The sequence below is a fragment of the Strix aluco genome, chromosome 14 (assembly GCF_031877795.1).
Source record: "Strix aluco isolate bStrAlu1 chromosome 14, bStrAlu1.hap1, whole genome shotgun sequence".
Classification (NCBI taxonomy): Eukaryota; Metazoa; Chordata; class Aves; order Strigiformes; family Strigidae; genus Strix; species Strix aluco.
The window spans coordinates 9,621,480-9,645,695 of NC_133944.1; the positions used below are offsets into that span (position 1 = coordinate 9,621,480).

The following is a 24,216-nucleotide window of genomic DNA, read 5'->3' on the forward strand; positions in this document are numbered from 1 at the left end:
GAGATCTGAATTTCAGTTCAAGTACAAGGTAGCGGTTTCCAACAAAAAAACTACACATTTCAACAAAGTCAAGATTCTTTCAAGGCAACAGTACTTCATAGAAATAATTTGCTATTAAAAAGCAGATAGGAAAATCTAAAATGTCCATACTAGGAGGTATTGAGATGACAAGAGATAGGGCAGTGTGAATGTATTTCCCCACTTGATGTCTTTTAGAGGTCTTTGTAATCTATAACAGAATAAACATTCTTCTTTGGTATTTGTTTTACCAGGATATATGTCTTATAATTATTCTAATAATATTTCTAAAAAGAGCACCAGCAAAGCAAAAGTAACAAATTCAGACTCCATCTCTTACCAGACAATGTGAAATATGACTGACGCAAGCAGATAACTCTTCTCAACATTTCACTTTCAGGCCTTACTTTAAGAAGAACCTAAGGATTTGATGTGCTTTAGAGTGTCATCCTACTAAAATCAAAGCTTTTAACCTCATATATGATCCTATTTCATTTAGACTACTAATATCCATCCAAAAATATATGTAATAATCTAATCTTGCAGATATACTAGGTGTTTGTTCTGTGTTGTAGTTTTGTGGGTTGAAGTTGAGAATTCAAAAATTCAAGTCTTAAAACCTATAGAAATTGCTACTTACATAAGGGTGAAGTGAGATGCGTAATGCAGGATAAAGCAGGCAATTGCAGATGTAATACTTTCTGTTCAGATATGTAGGCTCATTAAACATGATAGCACTGTAATAAGACAGGTGATTCTAAGTAACTGAAAATTAATCTTCTTTCCACATGGCATTTGTGCAGGAAAAAAAAAAAAAAAAAAACTATACAGCAATTTCCTTCCAAGATCTACTTTGTATGTCAGGAATACCATATTTTTCCCATTATAGTTTAGGCTTATTATGTGAGAATTAGAAACAAATAATAAAAAGGATGTTAGATATGAAAGAGGCAAAGTATACATTATACAACACTGATCTATATATTCAATAAGTGAACCCAAGTTTCTCATCCTATATGACAGGGATTTTCAAATATGGCCATATTCTTCTTTTGGGGAACCCATGGACCCTTTATTCACATATAATGCTTTTCAGAGTATTATAATTGAGAAGAAATTTATCTGTAGTGCCTACTCTCACTTGCTCTAGAATTTCAGTATAGAAAATCCAAGCGTTATAGGAAGGAAATCTCTAGTCTTATTCCCACTTAATGAAGCAACCAACCATCTTCCAGTATGACTGAGTAGCCAAGCCTATGTTATCATTTCAGATTAGCTCAGTAGTGTCTTTTCATCTGCCCTGTTGTTCTTTGTGCCATTAACAACTGTTAAACATGAATATTTTACCTTCTCAACTGTTTGATTATCTAGATACTATAACAGGAAATCTGCATTCCTGAACAGGAACAGCTGGAGACAATTTAAGAAAGATCTTTCAAAAGAAGAGAAGAGAATTTAAGAGGCATATGGATGCCCAGGTTTACATGATAATCAACAAAAGCAGTTCTTGTCCCTCCTCTTTCTCAGGGAGGCACTTCACACTCCAACCAAAGGGAACATCCCACAGTCACTCTGCAGGAAGCTTTCTTTCAGAAATTACTTGCTTGAACTCTGAAATGTAAAAAAGTCTACGAAAATAGACACAACAGTTTCTCAAATAAGACATGAAAAAAATCTTGAGTAGGGACCCAGTTTGTTAAATTCACTTATCTCATATACTAGTGAGAGTGATGGGCCTTCAAGCTTTCCTTTAAGGTTATTCCTCACAGTCCTATAATTTGTAAAAATTAAACCTACTTTGAAGTGTAGCTCTGAAGTAAAGAGCAAGAGTAGACAGAGGCCTGAACTAAGTCTTGAACTGAGATATAAGAAAATGCCAGAAGAGGCAAACTGAAACAGTGGTGAGAAAAACTGTGCATGGGGGGGGAGACACAGAGAAACTGAACACATAACTAATTTAAGATATTTTTGCTATGTCTTCTTGATACACACATATGAATGTGAAACCTAGTCAGGAAGTCTTCAGTCAAACTTCAGTCTATTGAAAAGCTGTATCTAACTAGAACTGAGCATTGTTTGCAAAATTTGGCCCTTGTGCTTAGTGAATGACAGGATAAGAATCTCACATGTTGAGCTACAGCTCTTACCAAGACACAAAGGAGATTATACATTTCCCACCTAAGTTAGATTGGATGCTGTTGGTATCACTGTCAAATACACTGCTTCAGCCTGATACTAACTGCTGTAGTCTACCTTAACAAGTCAGTGGAAACTATAAACACATATCCTATATAGCTGCTCACAAGGATGTTTAAGTATACGGCCCATTTGGCTGCCAGAAATAAGATTATCATCATTCAAGGACATTTCCACAGAAATGAAGCATCTGTCAAGCAGGACTTGAGTGCACTGAATGTAAAAACTGTGAATGAGTCAGCTAGACAAAGAGCTTTAATATCCTGGCTTTGTACTCTTCATCCTAGACAATTCAGATGGGATCATGACTTTGATTCTGTAAAAATTATAGTATTTACATATCTATTATCTATTACATTTAATCTGTTTCTGTGTTAATTTTAAAAAAGCATGGATACTCCTGTCAGTGGACAATTCTCACCTCTGTGGAATCACTGGTTTCAGTAATAGCACAACTGAAAGTCACAGAGGATATGAAAAATTAAAGGCATCAGAGCAGCAGATATAACTATTTTGAGATCTAGGGTGTCCCATACTGCTCTATTTCCACACTTTCCACAGCCACCTTCTGTGAAGCCTAAGGGTCCCCACTGAATTCTTTTTCTAATCCAAGTCTGAGCAGTTATATTAAACTCAGTGGTATTGTACAAATTATCAGAGAAATGAACCAAATATGGAATTAATCACTCACTCATGTAGGCCTAGAATAAGAAAAGTATGAATCTTTTTGACTGATAAAATCAAATGGAAACCTAAATATGATATAATTTCTTACATTTCTGTTCTTCAGTGCTACATTGCTGTGAGTTTTCAAGTTCTCTAATGTTTTAAACAAGAAATTACACAAACGTGATCCAAAAAATGCACCTTTTCAAACTATACTTTACAGACACAGGATGGTCAGTATCCTACAGCATCAGCTCTCCTGAGTGATAATCAAGACCAAGGGATAAAGTCTGATACATGAGAAAAACTGGCTGACAGCACACATTGAGTGAGGGATTTGTCACTGAAGAAATATTGCCCATATTGTACAACTATTGTAGACACTATAGAAACAAGAGACTAGCTATGCATATCTGACATCACTGAGATCATACGTTTGGATGTACTACTTACCTTCACCCACTGGAAACTTGTTGCCAATTTATGTAGCATATTCCACACATTTGAAATGTCACTTAATGAGACTATGATGACAACGCAGATGTAAGCTCTCTGCTGCCACTTATCCAGTATTTCAGATCTGGCTGCAAAGAATGAAAAAGTTCATTTGAAATCCAATGCAATGTTGGTACCATAATAAAAGAAAACTAAAGTCTAGCCTATAAACTATCACAGTAGCCTAAAGAGAATTTAAAGACTAGCAATGAAATAATAATTCCAAGGAGAAAATTAATAAACAGCTTTTACTTTAACAGACTTACTATTGCAAGAATGTTCCCATAACTAAAATGCTGGAGGCTATATCAAAATTCTTTCACATCTTTTTCGTTATCTCATAAAAAAACCAGACTTCTATGGAAAAATCTGTTCTGAGAACATTATCCAATACAAGATTGTAGGGAAAAAGTAACAGCCGCAGATACCATTAGCCAACAAGATGTGCTTTGAACATTTCTAAGTGCTCTAAAGGCATATTAGAAAATTTTTACCATTACGATGGAGAAGGAGTAGATTATTTAGTAAGTAGAACTACCACTACAGTAGGGAAAAGATATCTAGGATGAAACATTTGAGGTAAGAGAATGAGCAAGAGGTGCCTCTGCCTGTAAGATGTTCATCTATAGTGGTTTCGACGGTTAAAATTCTTTCATAAATGGGATAGTGAGTTGAAACAGTCTGTAGAAACAAAAAGAAACCAGCTGAATCATTTCTTATGAGATGAGGTCTTTTCTTGAATTTCAATTAGTATGTTAAGAATGCTCACAGTTTCACAGAGCAGTCCCTCCTCATCGCGTGTGTTTCTGACATGTTCCCACACAAGTAAAAAATACAGTTAATGTGACTGAATACAAAAGCAATACTCAGTGTAATCTATTGTTAGGTACTGATGTAGACACTGTATTTCTGATGCTCATTTGATACCTTGATAGACTCTTAAATGGGTACTAAATGAATCCTAGGACTAGGATTCATTCTAGCCGAGGAAATCTCAGGCCAAATTACCCAGTACTGCCAAATTTATTGAGAATTTCTAGGAAGAATTATTGCAAAATAGCCCCTGTAATTTGGGTTGATACATCCAAATCAGTAATTTTCTGCAGTATTTAACTGTTAAAGCTGTCTCATCTATATCAATCCTCCATTTTATAACCACTTTTCACCCCTGTTAAGCAATCAAGTTTTAATGGCGAGAAATAGTTCAGCAGCACAGGCCAAATTTCAAAGTTGTTAGCAAAAGTGTTGAGGAGAAATGAATAGGCATTAACTGAATATTCCATATTCAATATTGCAATATTACACAAACGTATTTCACACCTACTCCATCAAAGGAACAAATAAAGTCATGTGCCTTCTACTGCCAGTTGTGACTGCAGATATGTTGACTCACTGTTTTAAAAATTTGTGATTCACGTTCAATAAAAACTACATTCCTAGAAAGTGAATTTTGCTAAAGTAAACTCTACGAAGTAAGGTATGTTTTGTGTCATGACCAAGTCACTAATATATAAAGCACTTGGTTTATAAAAATACTCTACACTTGCAACATATTTATGCAATTTGCTATGAAGTACATACGGCATTTTAAAATATGCTCAGTTTGCATGTAAATAATTTTTTTTAATAGAGGATCCTATTGAACTAATTCATAATTCATATGAATGAATGAAAAGAAAGACTAAAACTGAATAAACTTTCTTATTTTGATAACTTGTTCACTATCTTTACAGATGACAACATCTTTAAAGATGACTGCAGCTCAAGATTTCTTTTTACCCAAGACATTTGAAGTTGCTTAGATAAGTATTTCTTAAAATATCTTCTTACATATCCCTACGGTCTATTTTTTTTTGAGATCTGCTTTTGCTTTTAAAAGCAGCAAATAGTTGATAACAGATACTACCAGTCCTCAACCTGACCCACTACACTATTAAGTTCTTTCCTGTGCACACACCTGACCATCAGTGAAGTCCCCATGTATGTAATAATTTAACTGTCAAGTTAAGGCTCCATTTTCCAGTTACACTGCATTTAAACAGACATCAGAGGTTACAAATCAATATTTTTTTGTAGCACTAATCATTATTTGAAGCAAATAAATCTTCTATTAACATTAAGCAAGGATAAACTCCTCCAGATATAAATTTTCATGAAAAACATGATTTAAGACTGCTGAATGATTTCCATCATTACTATAGCACAAGAAATAGTTTAGCTCATTAATTGATACACAGGTATCAGATATGACTTTTACTGCATATTATGTTTCCTCATATTCTGCTGCAGTTGAATATGGCTTCAATAGTAAGGTTCTACTAACTCTGTAACCTTTACAAAAGGGAGAACAGCCAAAAGAAAAACAACTGCTGTATTTACAGAAGGCTGTTTCAAAGTCCAATTATAATTACAAGAAAACTCAAAAAACCATCCATTAAACAGTTCCAACGCTCCAAATAGATTTGACACACTGGCACTTTAAATCAAATCTCCTAACAAGATTTTTTTGTGTGTAAAATAAGCCGTGGCTTCAGAGTTGGTTTATACAAAGTGACAACTTGAACAATTTTGAAATGTTGCTGGTTAGAAGGGGAAAAAAAAAACCAAACCCATTGTCACTATGGTAATTATTTCACAATGCCTGATGTTAAATGGGCAGTCCTGTGGCCTAAGAAGCAGCTGAATCCTGCATTGTCCTTGCATGATAAAAAGATTTGAAAGTCTGAAAAGCAGAGGAACGGAATCTCACAGCTTCTTAGACTTCGCTCTGAAAGGGCCATTGTAACATCATCATAAATCCTGGGCTCCCCAGGCACTTGACAACTAAAGCAGTGGACAATAGAATTCTTGTGTTGAACAAAACACTCCTTGTCTGCCAAAGGGCTTATCTGCTTCATTTACAAATGTCTTTCATTGTACCAAAATAATTCCCTATTAGAAAAACTATTAGAAACAGAACTAAATAAATATTCACAGCTTTGTAGTCTGTTTGGCAAAATGAATAAACTAATACAATCAAGGAGCATGCAAAATATGAGATTTAAATCAAGGAAACCCAAGCCAACCCCAAATCTCTATTTATTTTCCTCTTTACATTTTTCTTTTTCCTGATTGCAGGGAATTACACTGAGTACGCATCTGTCTCTATAAAAAAGACCCAGGTACATTACACTCACTAAAAGTCATGAAAAATATTAGAAATCTGCAAAGATCTCAGATTGGACCAAAGTTGTATCCAATGTGCTTTTAAAGTTAAATATTTCCAGAAGAGCAATTACAGAAATAAAACTGGGAACATATTTGAGAGTTTAATGAAATAGAGACAAAATACTTACTTTCATGTTTGTATTAAGTGTGGATTTATAACTACATATGTTTAGGTCCTTGGTACTGAGAGATACAAAGGCATTAGGGATCAGTTTCTGAAATTAAATGGTTGCCAGGCTATTGCAACTTTTTTCAAGCCCACAGAAATGAGTAAAAGAGACTAAAATATTCCAAATATATATATATGCAACTTCAAAAAGTATTTCCAGTATAATCAGAATTCCATTGCATCAGGTTTCCACATAAACAGTTATTTGATTAAAATATACTATGAAAGTGCTTATGGAAAGACAATTTACACCACACATAATTATTAAGGAAAAACCCTACCAATCTAAAGTATTGCTCAAGCAAAAAGTACTGACCATATTCAAGTGCCAGAGCAATCTGTATATGGCTGAATTAAAACCTAAAGAATTTGAAACTTCTGAACTGAATCATCAATCATAAATTACTTACTCAAATCCAATATGGAATCAATGTTTTTACACAGTCCAGGCAAATGGGCTGAGTGGCTGAATAGCTTTTTTTCCCTTTGTCTAATTATTACAAGCCTACAAAACATGCAGGTATTTCTAACTTGCCCATTAAATAGTTATTCAAGTGAGAAAATTAAACATTCAGTATGTACACAATAAACAACAACAATACTGTTAAAATGCAAAAAAAGAGTCTGACAACACTTAAAATGAAAATAACACAGGTTTAAGCTCACAATCACAAGACAGAATCCAAGATTTAGGAATGCATGAGCTTTTCATGGTTCTATCATGAATTTGCAGTCTGACCCTGCTACACACCACTTAACCTTGGAGCCATTTCTGAAAGGGAACAAAGGCACACTATAAAACATTTCACCTATGAAAAATGTAGTAATCAGTATAAAAATCAGAGGAAAGAGGCCTGAAATAGACCTCCCACATGCCAGCTGAGTATCTACTGTTTGGGTGCAGAGCTTCACCATTTTTTCTCTCACCTTCTCTCCTCAGTGAATAATTAACTGTTCTAAAGATATTGGTATAAGTTCTGATTTAACATAGAGTTTAAACCTGACTTTCATATGCCATTTTTTGATGTTTGCTATTCTATGCTATGTATCGCCCAAACTCCCCTCCCTCTTGAAGCTGTATCATCTGTATAAATATAATTTGCATAAAGTTATTCTGATCATTTAGGCAATTCGCAATTCAGGAATATGTCTTCAACAAAATCTGTTTCCTGCCCGCTCTCATAGTTTTATTCCAGTTCCTACTGTATGACACACAACTACACCATATTTTTATATAGTCAGCAGTCTCTGTTTAGGTATAAAAAAATGGATTTGCACTGAAGTTTAAGGCTCTTAGTGTAAAACCAGCATTTAACCCTGTTAGAGAATATATATCTGAGTGCCTTGACTAGGATGGTAGTGTCCTGGGCTACATATAAATTGCTCCTGCAAACTATTATCTTAGCATCTAAATAAGCTTATTATTGGAATCGCCATCCAGGAGAATCTATCTTTTTCCACTTACTACAGGCAGCTCAAGTCAAGTAATGTGAATCCCCACATGCAGCAACCAATATAGCATCCTAGAATAATTTAGGTAGGAAGGGACCTTTGGAAGTCATCTGGTCCAACTCCACCACTGAAAGCAGTACCACTTTCAAAGTTACTTTAGGTTATTAAGACTGTCACTTCATTAAAATGTTAACAGCTGAAATTAGCAGCACAACCAGGGTCTCTCTGTGTGGACATGAATGCTTTAAGGGCCTACCATCTTATGCTGAAAGACAGTCACACAAAAAGTAATAGAACAAGACAAAGGGCAAGAATCACATCAGAAGGAATGAAAAGACAATCTTGTATAATCTGACTTATAAATACATATGTATGCAATTACAGGGTCTATTGGCGAGTCAGGGCCAATGACTTTGATGACTGACCACATTTCAGGGCCTAGGGGATGTTTGCACTACACTGTCTGTGCTCCTGAGCACCCAGAGCACCTGCAGCAGACCTAACGTGTAATCTGTGTTGAGCAGCAGTGATGGAGGAGCACATATTTCCTCTGTTATTGGCTTCCACCACCGCAATACTTGAGTGCTTTAGATTGTATTTATTACCTCTTGGTTCTGAGACAGGAAACTGTTAATATCTTTATTCTACACCACAGAGTTCAGTCCTGGAGGAGCTAAGTTTTCAACTCATGTTTCGCATAAGAATTCTGTCATAAAATGAGTCTTGAAAACAGATTTTGAACCAAACAGTTGTACCATCCTGTATTTTCTTCCAGAAGGAAAAAAGGACCTTGCCACCCAGGGGGATGCCTTGTGGAAGGCACAACATGCGAGAGAGGCAGGACATGCAAAAAAAGGACAAAACCCAAGAGCTGCAGAGAAGGTTCTGTTCAAATCAGGTAAACAGTCTGTTTCTCTTTCTTATGAACTATCCTGATTTTACATTATGCTCTCTCCCAAAATATTTTCCCTTGGTGTTCCCATCCCTTCACCATGCTGTTGTGTGCTGACTAACATTCAGCAGGTTGGAGTGCCACAAGCAGGGAATCAGTGAGACTGACTGCTTCCAAGTACTGTGTATTGAAAACCATCCTGAATACTAAGCTGTTAGACGTGAAGGCCATGAACGATGGCAGAAATTAACAAATTAAAAAGCAGAATAGCTGTATGCTCTCATGAGAGACAAAAATGCATACATTTTAATGTTTTTCAGAATATTAACAGACTGCAAACTAAAGCCCAAATCGCATCTGTCCAAGGCCAAATTAAATAGTAGTAAGAGAAAAGGTTCATGTGGGCTCATAAGGAACAAATCAGCCCCCCTCAAAAAAGCTCTTTACAGATCACATGTGCACCCAGGCCCTGTGCTCACCCAATATGACTTTATCAGTTTTTTTCTTGCTTTTGGGTCACAAGTGCCTGAAGGTAGATGATAGGCCCTTGAGGAGAAAGTCTGTATTAATTAGCTTCATGCTGCTCCAGTCCCATCCTATCCAGGTACTAAGAATACAAGTGGCTTGGGAGGCCTGAAGGCAGCTATGTTCTGTCATTTTAAATATCATAAGTCAAGCCCTCCATTTCAATGTTTCCAACTTTTCCGAGTTTCTTCTAAAAACTAAATTTGGAAGAAGAGGATCCACAGCAAGTAGATACATACGTGGTATACATACGTGCTTAAACAGGCATACATGCACGTAAAAAAATTTTAATAAAAATATTTTATACAACTTTTTCATGCATAAACAAATATTTCTGTGTACCACGCTGTATATCATTTGAATTCCCTGCATTTGGAAAAAGTTTTCATTTGTCCTCTAAAGCTTGACTTTTTATATTTGCTGTCTAACAGATTAACTTAAACGTATGCTCTTGAACCACCGGTAAAATGCTCATATGTATTCTCTCTTGGATAAACATATTATACATGAAAGCATACAAAATCAGTTACTACCATTGCAAGAGGCACACAGAATTGTTCTAACACCTTCTAAGTCATGCTGGAACTCAGCTTCCATTGGTGGCAGCATATGTCAAAGACTACTAGAGTGGGATCCTGTCACCACTGAAATATTTTTATGGTAAATTTTCCCTGCAGATTTTTTTTTTTCTTGTTTGTTTCCTCCCCTTTATATTTTCATATTCATATTCTTTGGTGCTTTTCTTCTACTAAACACAAATGGCCAGACCCTTCCTCTAGAGCAAAGCTATAGCAAAGACTGTCTTCACTAGTATTTGGCACTCTATTTATCTTATTTTTCTCTGCTGCCAATTTCAGTAGGCTGTTCTCTGTTTCTTTCCTCTAGCTTGTTTCTGCTCTCTTTTATCAATCTCTTCTAGTGACCTGAAAAGAAAACCTAAAAATTGAGAGCCACTGAAGTATATGCTGAATGCCCCCATTAGTCAAGCTGTAGGGGACAGAGTACAGAAAAAAAAAATTCAACTAACCTTTCAAAAAATCTTTATATAAATGTTCTACAAAATCATCCTGCTGGTTCCAGTTTCACTGGAGACACCCAAGAAAGAATAATTCTGGGACATCAGAGATACCATAAAGGAGAATAGCTCAGAATTCGTCCAAGAGACTCAAGAGAGACAGAGTTCTTTGGTCTTAGGGACATTTTTTCCTACCTTCTTCCTTTTATTAATAAAGAAAAGAGGAGTTGTTCAAAGTCACCACAGAGATCTGACATTTCTGAATTTCTGTGTGCCTCATTCAACTCAGTGAATATCTCTGTCATCCCAGGAAGATACATGATTCATTCTAGGAAGCCTATTGCAAACCCAGCTATGACTCTTCAAACATTTGTGAAGTTTTTTTGAAAAGTTTAATTCAGTCTTACTTCTGGTCCCAATACACCTCTTTTCCTATTTCCCCCCATCTTCCTCCAAAACTGCCACAGGTCATAGCTTGTCTAGATCTAGGGAGCATGGAAGGAAGGGAAAATGGATAGTAAACTCATTTTAGGTCAACCAGAAGTCATTCAGTCTCTGTGTTTCCTAGTCGTCTTTTCCTCATTTCCTTTTGTGTTTTCTCAAAGGACATTACACAGTTGGCTTCTCAATCAAGGACAAGGCAATGTCAAACACATGAATTTGTCTATGAAACAGTCTGTAGGTGTTGACAAAGGAAAGCTTAAAAAATGAAGACAGACAAGCTAAACATTACTGATTGCAAAAGCAAGCCTCTTTAAACAATACATTTCCGTTTTCAGGACTGAACAATACCAAGCAACTGATGTTTTAATACTATCTTCAATAGTATATAATTTTAAAGAAATGGTAATTAAAGATACAGCACAATATCAATGAGTAAGTATAGAACTTGGAAGATGTGCAAGTACTAAGAGCATTTAATGATGCCCAGTGGACAGTTTCTACTCAAACTAATAGCTTTCCAGAATTTCAGCAACGTTTATAGCAAGGACAGTATGATTTTCCACCACCTATCATTTCATCTTATTCCACTCTAGAAATCACAATATACTTCTATTTTATATGGAGTTATTTTATTTGGTAACATGCCTACATATCTGTTCTTGAGAGTTAAAAGATAAAACACTGATCTGTATTTTAGCTGCATCATGTAATGAAGTGCTCATAACACTGAAGTTCACAGCCAAAATTAACCAGAATATTCGACAACATTACTATTTAACATTTGTCTGCTATTCATTATGCCTCCCAAATACCACCGAGACTTTAATTTTCTGTAGTGTAATTATTATAAGCTATGAGCAAGTGCATTATAAGGTTTCTTCAAAACAATGATAGTGAAATAGAAATATGCATAACTAAATAATAATAGAACAAGTGCTCTGCATATTCAGGAGAAACTGCATAATTAGGAATTCTTACTGATATCAATGGGAGTTTTGCCTGATGGACATAAGTCCTAGGTGCTATAAAGCCATTTTCTTTAAATAACAATAAATGAGCTCCAGAGTACTATACCACTAGCAATCATCTAGTAAACTCATATTCATTTAACCAAGAAGATATATTTAGGAAATAACAAGGACAATAAAAATGTAAAAAAAGTAACTCAAACAAACAAACCCTAGTTGGTTGAAAGCTGAGAACCTGTTTCTACTATTTTAAATTATTTCAGAAATGCAGCTACTCTCTAAGTTTCAGTTGCTTTCTTTTGGGACTCAGCCAGGAGTGCACAAGGTTAACATATCTCGACAAAAAGGAAGACTGCATATGGAAGTAACCTAATGCCTAATAAAAATCAAACATAATTATAATAATGAAAGACGTCTCTTTGCCAACTGTGCAGAAATGTGACTCCCCAGCAAAAGCATGGAAAAGTCTATTTGCCAAAAGCTTATCTAAAACCATATAAGTGGAATAATTTTCATATAGCAGTATCTTTTTTCCTTTTCAACTGAATAGGACAGAGATGGAAGAATATTCCAGGCCATAACTTAAGCCTCCTGGGTGGTCTTGGGCAGATTTGCTGGGAGTATCTACACAGTATATTGCTGGCAGATGTGAGTTCTTTCCGCCCAAGTTCCAAGCTGAGTTGAAGCTGAATAAATGTGGTTAGCACAGCACACTGTGCCCAACCCACCAAGTCCTACCGCGAGCCGAGACATATGAGCTTGTGATCAGACCTGCTAATTCAGATTTGGCACCTTGATAAACATGTTTGTGTAGCTCCGGTGGGCTGAGATTCCATCTGCCAACAATAGACTTTGTCAACATGCCCTCTGTTCCTCAGCTCCATCACTAAACTGGAGATAATAATTAACGCCTGTATCTGAAAAGGATATTGTGAAGGTAAGTTAATTTACTCTCACAATGAATGTTAAGATGCTCTAAAACTAGAATCATATAGCCGTGCAGTTACTACTTAAGGGAGTAAATCTTTTTCCGTATGTATGCTATGGAACTGAGCCAAAATAAGGCTACATACATACTTAATGTTCAATTTGGTGAGCTCTCCCTTTGGATAATATAAATAGATATGCCTTTGGTATTACCTTCAGGTTCAGAAGACTTATTTGACAACTCAACATATCTAAACAAACCTGCTATTTTGCTTTCAGAATGTGTCAACCTGAATTATATGGAATCAAGTCAGCTGATAAGTTTACCTGCGTGCGGACAACTTTGCTTCAACACCTTGCTGATTCTCCAGTCAGTATTCACAGCAATTGTAATTATAATGTAATCCTTTTTAACAGACGGCATTCTGCATGTTAAATTATGGCTGAACACTTCAGAAAACTCATTTGAGAAGTTTCAAATTACAATAATAAGCTTCTCCACTCCCTTTTTAAAAAGAAATCTAATTATTCATTCTATCAATCTCATGCAAAATGTTCATTGTTTTTACATTATTACTTATTACTGTAACTGTAGTGCACAGAGAAAGAGGATGAGGAATAAACCACAGAAACTCCACTAAATGTTGGATTTTTCCTTTCATATTTTGTATTTTATTCATGTGCTAGTTTTATGCTTTTATTTTTAAGGGCACAGGAACTTCCCCAACCACATTTGAGAAAATAAACCTCAACAATCCCCCACATCAAGACATTATAATTTCATGAGTGGTTACATAAATTATCTTCCAAAATACTTGTGAAGAAATATCTTGTGGTATTGAGAAATATACAATGCTGTAACTCAAAAGGTTAAGATTTCATGGTTTAAAACACTGTACATCCATTAATATGGTACAATAGACTGAAACAAAAATGACCAAAAGTTGTAAGTTTTGGACCAAAATCCTGTGCTGCATCAAACAGATAAATTTAGATGACAGCAGGGAAGCCCACACACCTGCACAGAATAAGGGCAAAACACCCTTTCAAAATGCACTGTAAGGTTCCCACACACACACTCATCCTAGAGCACTGTGTAACTGAGTCAAGGCACAGTCACACTCTCCTCTTCTCTTGGTATACCATAAATCCACTCATTTACCCAAGGTTGTATGGTGCAGGCATGGCCTTTACAGCCTCTGGAAACACATAAACCTGCAAAAAAACCTGTACTTTATGTTGCACAGATGTTAACAACTGCCTTAGAAACAGGAAGTAAAATTGCATATTATCAGAAATATGAAACGCAGACTGTTGAAAGTGGAGTCGTTGAGCTGTACTTTTTCCCTATAGATTTCTTTTTGCCTTGAGCTTCCAGTACTAAAGATACTTCATTTCAGCACAGAAATATTTCAATTAATTAAAAATAATAATTGCAGGAAAGGATACTTACAGTGAAGAAAAAAAATAATCCAAAGCATCAAAGTGATTTAGGATCATAAATTCTATTGAAAGTCTTAAGGTCTTATACGATTAAATCACGTTAACTGAAAAAAAATGGAGGAGATTGCTGAGCTCTTGTATGTACAGGGCAAATGACCCGCTAAAGGTACTTCAGGGATATGACAAATTCAGGAGCCATCTCAAGGGACACCACATTGCACCATACCTGCATTTACCAATCTGACACCTCTAGGAACTGATGTGCCTGTTCTCCCATGGAAGGTCAGGGACCATACAGGACCCCAGGCTTGCTAAACTCAGCTCTGAGTAGAACAGAGCAACTAGTGAAATAGAAAGAGAAGTTTAGCTGTCTTGAGAAAAAAAGAAAAAAAAAAAAAAAAGGAGAAAAAAAGAAAAAAATAAAGAAAAAGAAAAAAAGAAAAAAAAGGGAGCCTTAAGAATGAAGCCAGCAAGCTTTGAAGAGCCAGCAGGCTCCCATGTTAGCCATATGCCTTCATATGTCTGTTCTGTGGGAGTGTTACAGCTCCTGCTGTTCCATTCTTCACTTTTTAAAGAAAATGTTACAAGGCCACAAGGACTCACAAACATTTGTTGACATTTCTTCTGGGTCAGCCTTAGGAGGCCTGCAAGAATTTAAACATATGGCAGTATTTAGTTGCATGAGGGAATGGGTTGTTTCAGAGAAAAGCAGTATTTAGTTGCAAAACAGTTTAATCCACCATGAAGGTTTTAATTTTTTTGGTCCAAATCCAAACTTTTCTCATATTTTTCACATTATATTTTTAAAGCAACAGCAGCTTATCAGTTGAGCTGGTATTATGAAATATTTCACAATCTTTTCTACTGTCCTCCACACAAATACCTTGAGATCTGGGGTTCCAGATCAAACAGATTTGACATGTGTTTAGATTTGAAAAGGGGAAAAAAAGAAGACAGCAATTGACTACTGAAATGAAGGTTATTTTTCAAACTTGTCGAAGGACACAGACCGTTGCCATTTTGAACCACAAGATTACTTGAACTGGGTTCTCAACATGTTTCAGTAGCAGTACATATACATTTGCAAAGCAGAAAAATGGGATTTTCAAGGCTTTATCTTGTTATTCAGATGACATCGTTCTAAGTCAGTTGCTAGTAAACACACAATAGCTCACTTGCTGTCATTCTTTTTACCTTGCTGTTAAAAAAAATCACATTATACACAGAGATCTGAGCTGAGGTTTATCTCAAGCCATGAATAAAGGGCAGCACAGTGTTAAACATACTCAAAAACACACTGGGAACACACCTGATACAGCTATACTGACCAAGCTGCAGCATCAGGTGCGGACCAGAGCTAAAAGCCCTGTGCAGACTGGTTTACGCTATTTCCTTTAATATCATAGCACACTAATGAAGGAGCTCCGACGTTCTTTTCACTTGCATGATATTCACAGAATCATCTAGGTTGGAAAAGACCTTGAAGATCATCTACTCCAACCATATTAAATAGGCCACAATCTTGTCTATTAACTGTATAGCACAGTATTTAAAATGAGTAATTTAAGCAGTTGAAATGGAAGGTCTTGCATGGCAAACAAGCATGCAAGAGCCATTCTCTGTTAAAAAAAATATTTTTTTTTTCAAACTATACAGCAGACATGTTTTTTAAAAGGTAGACCTGATCCAGAAATTATGCTTTTCCTAAAATGTTCTCTATATCTAATATCTAATCTAACACATTAACTAATATGAACCAGAAGTTGTCAAACAAGCTACTAGTTCTTGCAAGCATAGGCACTAGGAGTACTCGTCCTTGCACCCATCCTTGCCCCAGGCAGAGACAGAAGAGCAGGGGAGGGCTGGCTGAGAGGCACCACAGGTGATAAAGTGTTTGCCCCAGCAGATACCTCATTAAAAGTTAACATAAAGATTGAGGAGACCATGGATTTTGGTAGGATTTCTGTGCAAGCAAGCATGCTGCAGAGTTTTGAAACAATGTTCTTGTTCAGCAAACCTCTCTGGTTTTGAACATTTTGAAGCTTAAAAAGCAACTCAATATTATTTTGGTGAAAGCAATTGTAAGAAATTAATTTATGAATGACTGAAATGAAAAAATTTTATAGAAGTTATACAGGAAAAGCAAGGTTATTTGATTTTAACAAGTATCTTGCACAAATAAAACATCTGGATGAGGAAGTTTAGAAGATACAGATAGTATGCTTTTTGTATGCACTTCCTTAGAGTTTATTAGCTGGCAGCAGGCAGGGTTAGGTGCCTGGAAAAGCATCAAACATTCTGAAATGTAAAATGAGTCAGAGGACAAAACTTTGCATTACAAATTGCATGAACATATAAATGATGTGAATAAAATTTCAAGGTCAAGTTACTTTTATCTAGCTTTCATACTCTCAACAAAACTATCATCCAAATTTGCTTAGAGAGAATTATCCAAAATGTTGTGGACTTCACAGTCCTTAAGAAACAGAGCATGTTACATGTCCTAAAGCTTTGAAAAAAAAAGTTTTCATAATTTTGCTAAAATTAATTTGACATTTCCTGAAAGTTACTCACCTACATTTAACCTTCATCCAAAATTACCTTTTTGTCTAAACTGTTCAGTAATAAACTGCATGAGGGATTCTGATATTAAGGGAAGGTAAAAACTGAATTTCAGAATCTAGTTATCAGCAATGATCACAACCAGGCAAACAAAGATTATTATGAGTAAGAACCAGTAACTTCAGAAGAAACATTAAATCAAACAAATACTGATTGTTAGTCACCATATAACAAATCCTGATGACTAAGGGATGGGAAGATCTGTGCTCAAAAGCTGAATTTGACATGATAGAAGGTCCTGACTGTACGGAAGACACGTTGTACAGTGTGAAGAAACTAGTGTCCTTGATGGAAATCAGCTGCAAAGATTTTAGTCAGATGCACATTTTGATACAGTAAATAAAAATTAGTAGTTGAAAACAAATAGTCTAACACAGTAGTGCCCAACCTTGTAGCTGAATTCAAAGCTTAAGAATATGTGAGCCAGACAGATCAAATGATATATCAGCAGCATGGGATAGATAACAAAACAATGAATAAAAGGGACTGTATGACTCACTCAAATGTCAGTAAGAAAATGGCACCAGAGCACTGAAGCCATCAGCTTGAAACAATAACTAAAAGGTTAAAAATAAATTTTATGTATTCAAAGAGCAGCAGGAAGATGTAACTGCAAACTTTTTGTTGCTCTCAATGGCTGTAACGCAATTAAAGCTGGGAATTGTAAAGAAATTTTTATAGTGAAATTTGTATACAAGCACTTGGCATCAAATTCACATTCTTGCCAACATTATGATAGAAAGCAAGACATACAAGTCCATTTTTAACTTTGAGTAAAACAAACAATGGAAATATTTTAAGTACACCAGTGTGAGAAAAAAAAGACATGTTAGATTCTTGACTCTACAAATCAATGACATTTTTCAAGGGAAAAAAACATGTATTCAGTTCTGGATCTGGACAGAATATAAACAAGGGTAAAAATAACAGTATGCAGTATGGAACAGCAAGGCTTTATTGAGTGGGGGGATCCTACAGGGGTGACAATTTCTTGTAGGATGCCGGTGGTATGCTAAGGGTTTTCTCAAATGTTAGGTTCAGAGCAGCGTGCAGCGCAATGCCCGGGTGGGCAGGCCGCCGCAGGGAGCCAGGGAAATTCTTCTGCATCGGCACAACAGTCTGCTTCGCGCCGTACCGCAGAACCAGTGCTATTTATCACGGGGTTCACTATTACAAGTCTTTGTCTTACAAAGATGAGGCATTGTGTTTTGGACTCTTGGATACAACTGTAACTATCAGATATATTGAGGAGAACCTAATTCCAATTATCTGAAAGCAGAGTTGTTTCTGTATTTAGCTACTTACCGCTATCTAATTCATTCTTCTTTTACATGATAAGAAATCGAAGATACTTGGATACACCCGTGAGCAATTATAAAAGCTATGCAAATATTGCCAATATATCTATAAATATTCATTTCATATTAAATCTTTTTGATCAGATTCACACATTTTCAGATTCTATTTCTGAAAATGTTTCCCTGAATTCAGATTATCAAACACATTTGCTGAAACAGCAGATTTTAAGTAACTATTCACAGCAGACTTTCAACTTGTAATTACTAATGCTCATGTCAGAAATGTAACTCAAAGAACTACACTTACTCATTTAGGAAACTGAAGGTTATCACATTACTTGTACATCCCATCAACACAGCTCAAAATGCATCAAACGGCTCACAAAAATTACCAGAATAAAATATGATTATGCTAACAATGAATGTTAGTGACCTTGTGCGAGCGGTCTACTGAGATGAGGAAAGCTGATGACATACACAAGTGTTTGCTGAATATTTTGCTGAAATTAACTAATCTTCAATGAATATATTAGTATGTAACTATTGCATGAACATACTGCAAATGGAAAAGCAAGATGACCCTCATTTAATGAACACTTTGTTACAAATTAACTACTATCCTATAAAAAAAATACTTTAAAATCTCAACTATATATACACAAAATGTTTCTATATTAAAGGTATTCATAATACTTTATCAAAAGATAGAATTCTAGAATAAATAACTGAAAATTAAGTTGATGTGTTTTAATATTGTCCTTTGTAGACTTGATGTACCTCCAGCTGACATCAATGCAAGCCAGTTAAGTAAATGTTCTTGGCAGCTACTTGTTTGTGCCTTAACATATTAGCCATTCTTTTGATTAAATCAATATATATTAATGATTTTTTTTCACCTTTAAAATACTGCAACTGTTTCTGAAAGTCACCAAATGTATACTGGCTTGTGCACAAACATGTAGACACAAAAAAAAAAGACTCTCAAGTTCATAATTACAACACATTAACACATTTTCAACTCCTACACTTCTGTATTATTCTTTGTATTGCTTTGCCTGCTCGGCATGACACAGTGCTTCAGCTACTTGTAGAGACTTTCATCCAGCAAAGCTACCTCTGAGGCAGCATTTGCTCTTACTGCTTTGTTTTCTTAATATAACCCGTTCAGCTGAACATGCTTCCATACTCCATCACCATTAACGCAACCATGATGAAAACAAAATCTCAGAAAGAGCTGTACTGTATCTAGTCATATCTTTCATTTATATGAAGGGCTATGAAACACAAAAGGCATAGCTAGTAGTATTAGTTTGTTGTAAAGTTTCCTTAGGTGTCTGTTTTCCTTTCAAGCATTTGTAATAAATATCCCAAGATTTTTTAAAGACAGACTCTCGGTAGCACAATATGTGCTAACTTCTGTTTCAACCTTTCGTACCATGGCTGATATATGTTGTGAGCCAGATATGGTGGAGATATATAGCTATTGAGAAATGTCACAATAAAAAAAATGTAAAGCTCCATCGCATATGACATTAAATGTTACATCCATTTGTTTAATTTTAACGTATAAATTCTGAGGAAAGGAGAATATACAACCACGATTTTACAGAATTTAGGAGCATCTGTTAGGATAAACCATAATAATCGCAGTTATCTATGTCCACTTGAATGTCCAACACTTCTGTTGTCAAACTTAAACAAAGTACAGCCCAATTCTCAGCAATAATTAGCTACAATTATCAATCTTGATGGCTGCCTCAATCAAAAACATCACAAGTGATGTTTTGTTATTCCCACCACTTGGGCTGAAATACAGATTTGGTCAGGATAATTTCCACTGATATGAAGGCTAATAAAATATATCAGATCAACCGACTTATTTTTATTATTCAACAATATAAATGGCTTTCCTGCACTGAAATAAAAAATGTGATGAAAGCTATTCAGATGACATCTGATTTATACTCAAAATTTATTCCCACAAAGTTAAGAAAAAGTAGATAAGCCAAGCACAAGTTCAACTCACTGCTAGAGTTTTTAAGAGATCAAGCCATCCTGATGTATTACCAGTACTACTCTGTAATTCTGGCAAGATACTAGCAGAAGCACAGTTTGACGCCTGCATTCTACTCGGAGCATCTCTGCAGTATTTAGCAAGCACTTCATCCTCCTTCATTACCATTTAGTACAATCCCAAATAAATTGCATACAGTTCAAGAGTAAATTCTTCCTGTTCTTGGGAAGGAAAAACTTCAATTCAGTAAATCGATATTAAACTTTTTACTGTCTTACATTAAATACTAGCATGTTTTCATAACAGTTTCAGTTCGGATTTCTCTCCGTTAGTTTTTTGGCTGGAGATAAAACATCTTGTAACTGCTATTTTTTTTAACAGGAGCTAAGGATTAACCAGCTTCAACTGGAAGGAAAGCAAGATAAAACTGACTGCGTCTTTAAGAAGAACACAGCTTCTTCTGGATGGCTGAAATGCCATTGCTAGGATCTCTTCAGGACAGCCACTGTGCCAGTATATCATCCGCTTTTCATCCCAAGTTGAGCTAGTTTTATGTACTTCAAATTTTTCGTATTCTTTAAATTTGTCATTTTCACAACCTTAAGTATCTTTCTGGCATCTGCACTGATCCTTCTTTTCCAGTTTTGGTCTAATTCACCTTCTTATTCCTAAATCCCAAAAGCAAAGAACATGTTTTTCTTAATTCACAGGATTTTTGTATATAGAAAAGGTGACAAAAATAATAAAATTCAAATCAATCTATTAAATAGAGAGCAGTAACAAAAATATGGAACATATAAAATTCAGTGAGAACTCTCTAACAGATACACAAAGAAGAAACCAAATCTGCACCCCATTTTCATCAAACCTAATTTTTGGAGAAAGAAGGACAAAAAATGAACAGGAGTTCATGCTAAAGGACAGTACTGCCAAAAAGAATGTTTGTCAAGCACTTTTCTCAACCTACCAGCAAAGAAAAGATCTAGTGTCAGCTGATTCTCACTGTATTTCATTTTGATTCTTACTATATCCTCAGAGTACAAACTCACAAATGCATTGCATGTAAACCAATAATGGTGAGGAGGAAATAAACCCACAAAGGCTTCCATAGAAAGGAATGCTCCTAATATTTGTATCTCCCATCACTTGCATCTTTTTTCTACTGGAACATCTCCTTAGCATCTCATTTCTGCTTAGCATCTCTGGCACATCTTAACCTGAGACCACCATAATCCAGGATGGCTCTGACCTAAAGAAATACTAGCCATCTGATTTCAAAAGAATGAGAACTTGGCATTGATAGTTTCTCAGTTATAAGCAATAATGAAGTGTTTTTTGCACAGCAGAAAAATGCTAGAGCGCCATGTGTGCTGCAGTAATATTAGCTTTCTTGGTGGGCAAGAAGCAGAAGAGCTGTACCGATTTAGCAGTTTTATCCTCATGTAACTGCTATTGACATATCCAAAGACTGATCTGTAACAAAGAGGTTTGAGAGCTTTTTTACTTATTTTTTTGTCTTGCCTCTCCTGGAATAATCATACTCTCAGACATAGACAAACACCCCAGGTCTGGAGTAAATAAGTTTTGCACTTAAAAGCTTATACACAGAAGAATGGAAAATGGTGCTTAGCCATAAGCACTAAGAATTGTCTCGTACTGCGTATGAATAGTGCATATGTTCCACAAGCAATCTATTAGTGATGTTTCCAAGCTTAATTTTGGTAATTTAATGTTGATGTGTATAGTTAACTATAACTCCTTCTGCAGGTTCTGAACTGAAGACCACTGTTGGCCAAATTCAGTTGTACTCAGGCTACGTTACATTCACGGGTTTTCAGTCTCCTGCACAAGGCTTTTATGTAAGAACACTCTTCAGACATTTTAGATTACTTAGATTGGAAACTATTCCTGGTTTGACAGTAGGACCTATTTCCCTCTTGATTTCTGAAACCATGTGCAAACATATCTTAAGAGCTGGGCACAGCCATCTGGGAAGGTGTAAAGAGATGAATGACCTGGATAAAGGCCATAAGACAAGTCAATAAAGGAATCCACAATGGTAGGAGAAGAACCCACATTTTTTACTAAGAGCTCTCTAGATTAGAAAATGTGACATTAACCCATATACTCTACCTATCAATCTTTTTTGCTGTTTTTTACAGGACCTAAAATCCCTTTTCACTGACACCTTTTTCTGTTGGTGATATCAGTGTTTCCTTAAAACTGGGACTTTAGAAAAATTTTTTTTATAAAATAGCAGAAACTTTAGAGATGTCTAAGTTAGAAATGTCTCACTTTCTCTGGCACCCTGAAAACACGGGTCCAGCCTACATCAGTCAGAGATGTATGGTTTCAGCCCCTCCTCACTGACAACACTGTAAGACAAAATCCTGGGAATACAAGTATTTCAACTGGCAAGGACAAGTCATTTCAGCTATATGAGTTTTATTCATGAACTGATAAAAACATTCATTTGCCAACACATGCTGTGCTTAAAATAAGTATCGTTATTGATACAGATATCCTGGCATAACTAGAATTTTTTTCTTTTTTAAATTTTGAACCACAAAAAATTTAAACTCAGAGCAGAAGGTTTGAAGAGAGTTAATGTCTTCAAAAGGTAACATCTTTTACTTTTGAAGTAAATTTTGTTTTCTGCTACTGTCCTGACCTAAAACTAATCACAAATATTAATATGAAAAATGAACTAATTTCAGACATCTTACCTGTAAAGGCCACCTATATATTCTGTAGCTCCATGAGTCTAATCTAGTGGATTTTCCCTGTTCTCATCATGCTAAACAGAAACAGCTACTACTGACGTTACACAAAACAGAAGAGTCTCCCACTAATTATACATACATTTTCATGTATCCAACATATCCTGTCCTATACAGAAACAAGAGACAAAGACATAAATTTGGAAGCTAGATTCAGTTGAATCCAACTGACATGATGTGGGAGCTAGCAATTCCTCTTAAATTCAATCTTCCATCTTATGAAAAGAAAGATTTACTAATGATTTTGAAAAGTCTTACATGAGTCATTTGCTAAGAATACTAAGGGATGGAATGCATTTTCCTCTGAATTAAAAATTCTAGATTTTTTTTTATCCCAGGAAAGAAGTATCTAAAATCACAGCAAGTCTGTCGCTTCATGATTTTTGCCTATTTTAGCATCCAAGAAACAATAACTTCAGGGTAGTAAATGCCCTTTCTTTTCTGGATAAAGAATTGCAACTATTTAGTCTATGAGCAAAATAAATACTTGGTAACATTATTCTAAAAGAAACTGGATAAAATAATAACAGTTCAAGAATAATGAAAAAATCTATTGAAATTCTATACAAAAATACCTGGAGAAAATACTTGGAAGAAATTATTAGCCTGTATTGATTTAATGCTCTTTCTTTTGAAAATCTTAACAGTTCCTTGGGAAACTATTGCAGCCAGATTTATCTGAGTTTTGTCTCATTCTGTGGTACCCTCACACCTCTTTGAGGAATAGTTTACTGCAGAAATAAAATATTTACATTTCTTCCCTTTTCAGCCTAAGTAAACAAATAATCAGAACTGAATTAGTAGTATTGAACTTCTTGAAAAATAGAATTGGAAAAGAGCAAACAAAATACAGGGAACATCTCATGATCGGATGTACTGTAAAGAATTTTCACAAAATTTAGTTTTCAATGGTAAGGACAAAAGTATGGATTTCAATAGAGATCGACTAATCAAATATAAGCCTTGTGGTTTTCTCAGGCTCTGTTAGAATATATCAAATATGTAATATTCAATTTGAAAGAGCACAAGAGTTATTTTATACAGAAAAAAACACTGAAAATAGAAGTTGTCTTCTCTGAGCTGAA

At 35.4% G+C, this 24,216-nt stretch overlaps 1 protein-coding gene across 3 annotated transcripts in view; it reads right to left on the bottom strand.

The window, feature by feature from the left end:
- Window positions 1-24,216, bottom strand: part of CDH11 (cadherin 11) — an 83,717-nt gene that overhangs the window by 39,149 nt on the left and 20,352 nt on the right. For 2 of the 3 annotated variants that reach the window (XM_074839566.1, XM_074839564.1), the window contains exon 2: window positions 3,334-3,464. The gene's annotated coding sequence lies outside the window, so the exon portion shown is untranslated. Of the gene's footprint in view, window positions 1-658; window positions 921-3,333; window positions 3,465-24,216 lie in introns of those variants that run through there. The other variant, XM_074839567.1, reaches the window with a different exon arrangement.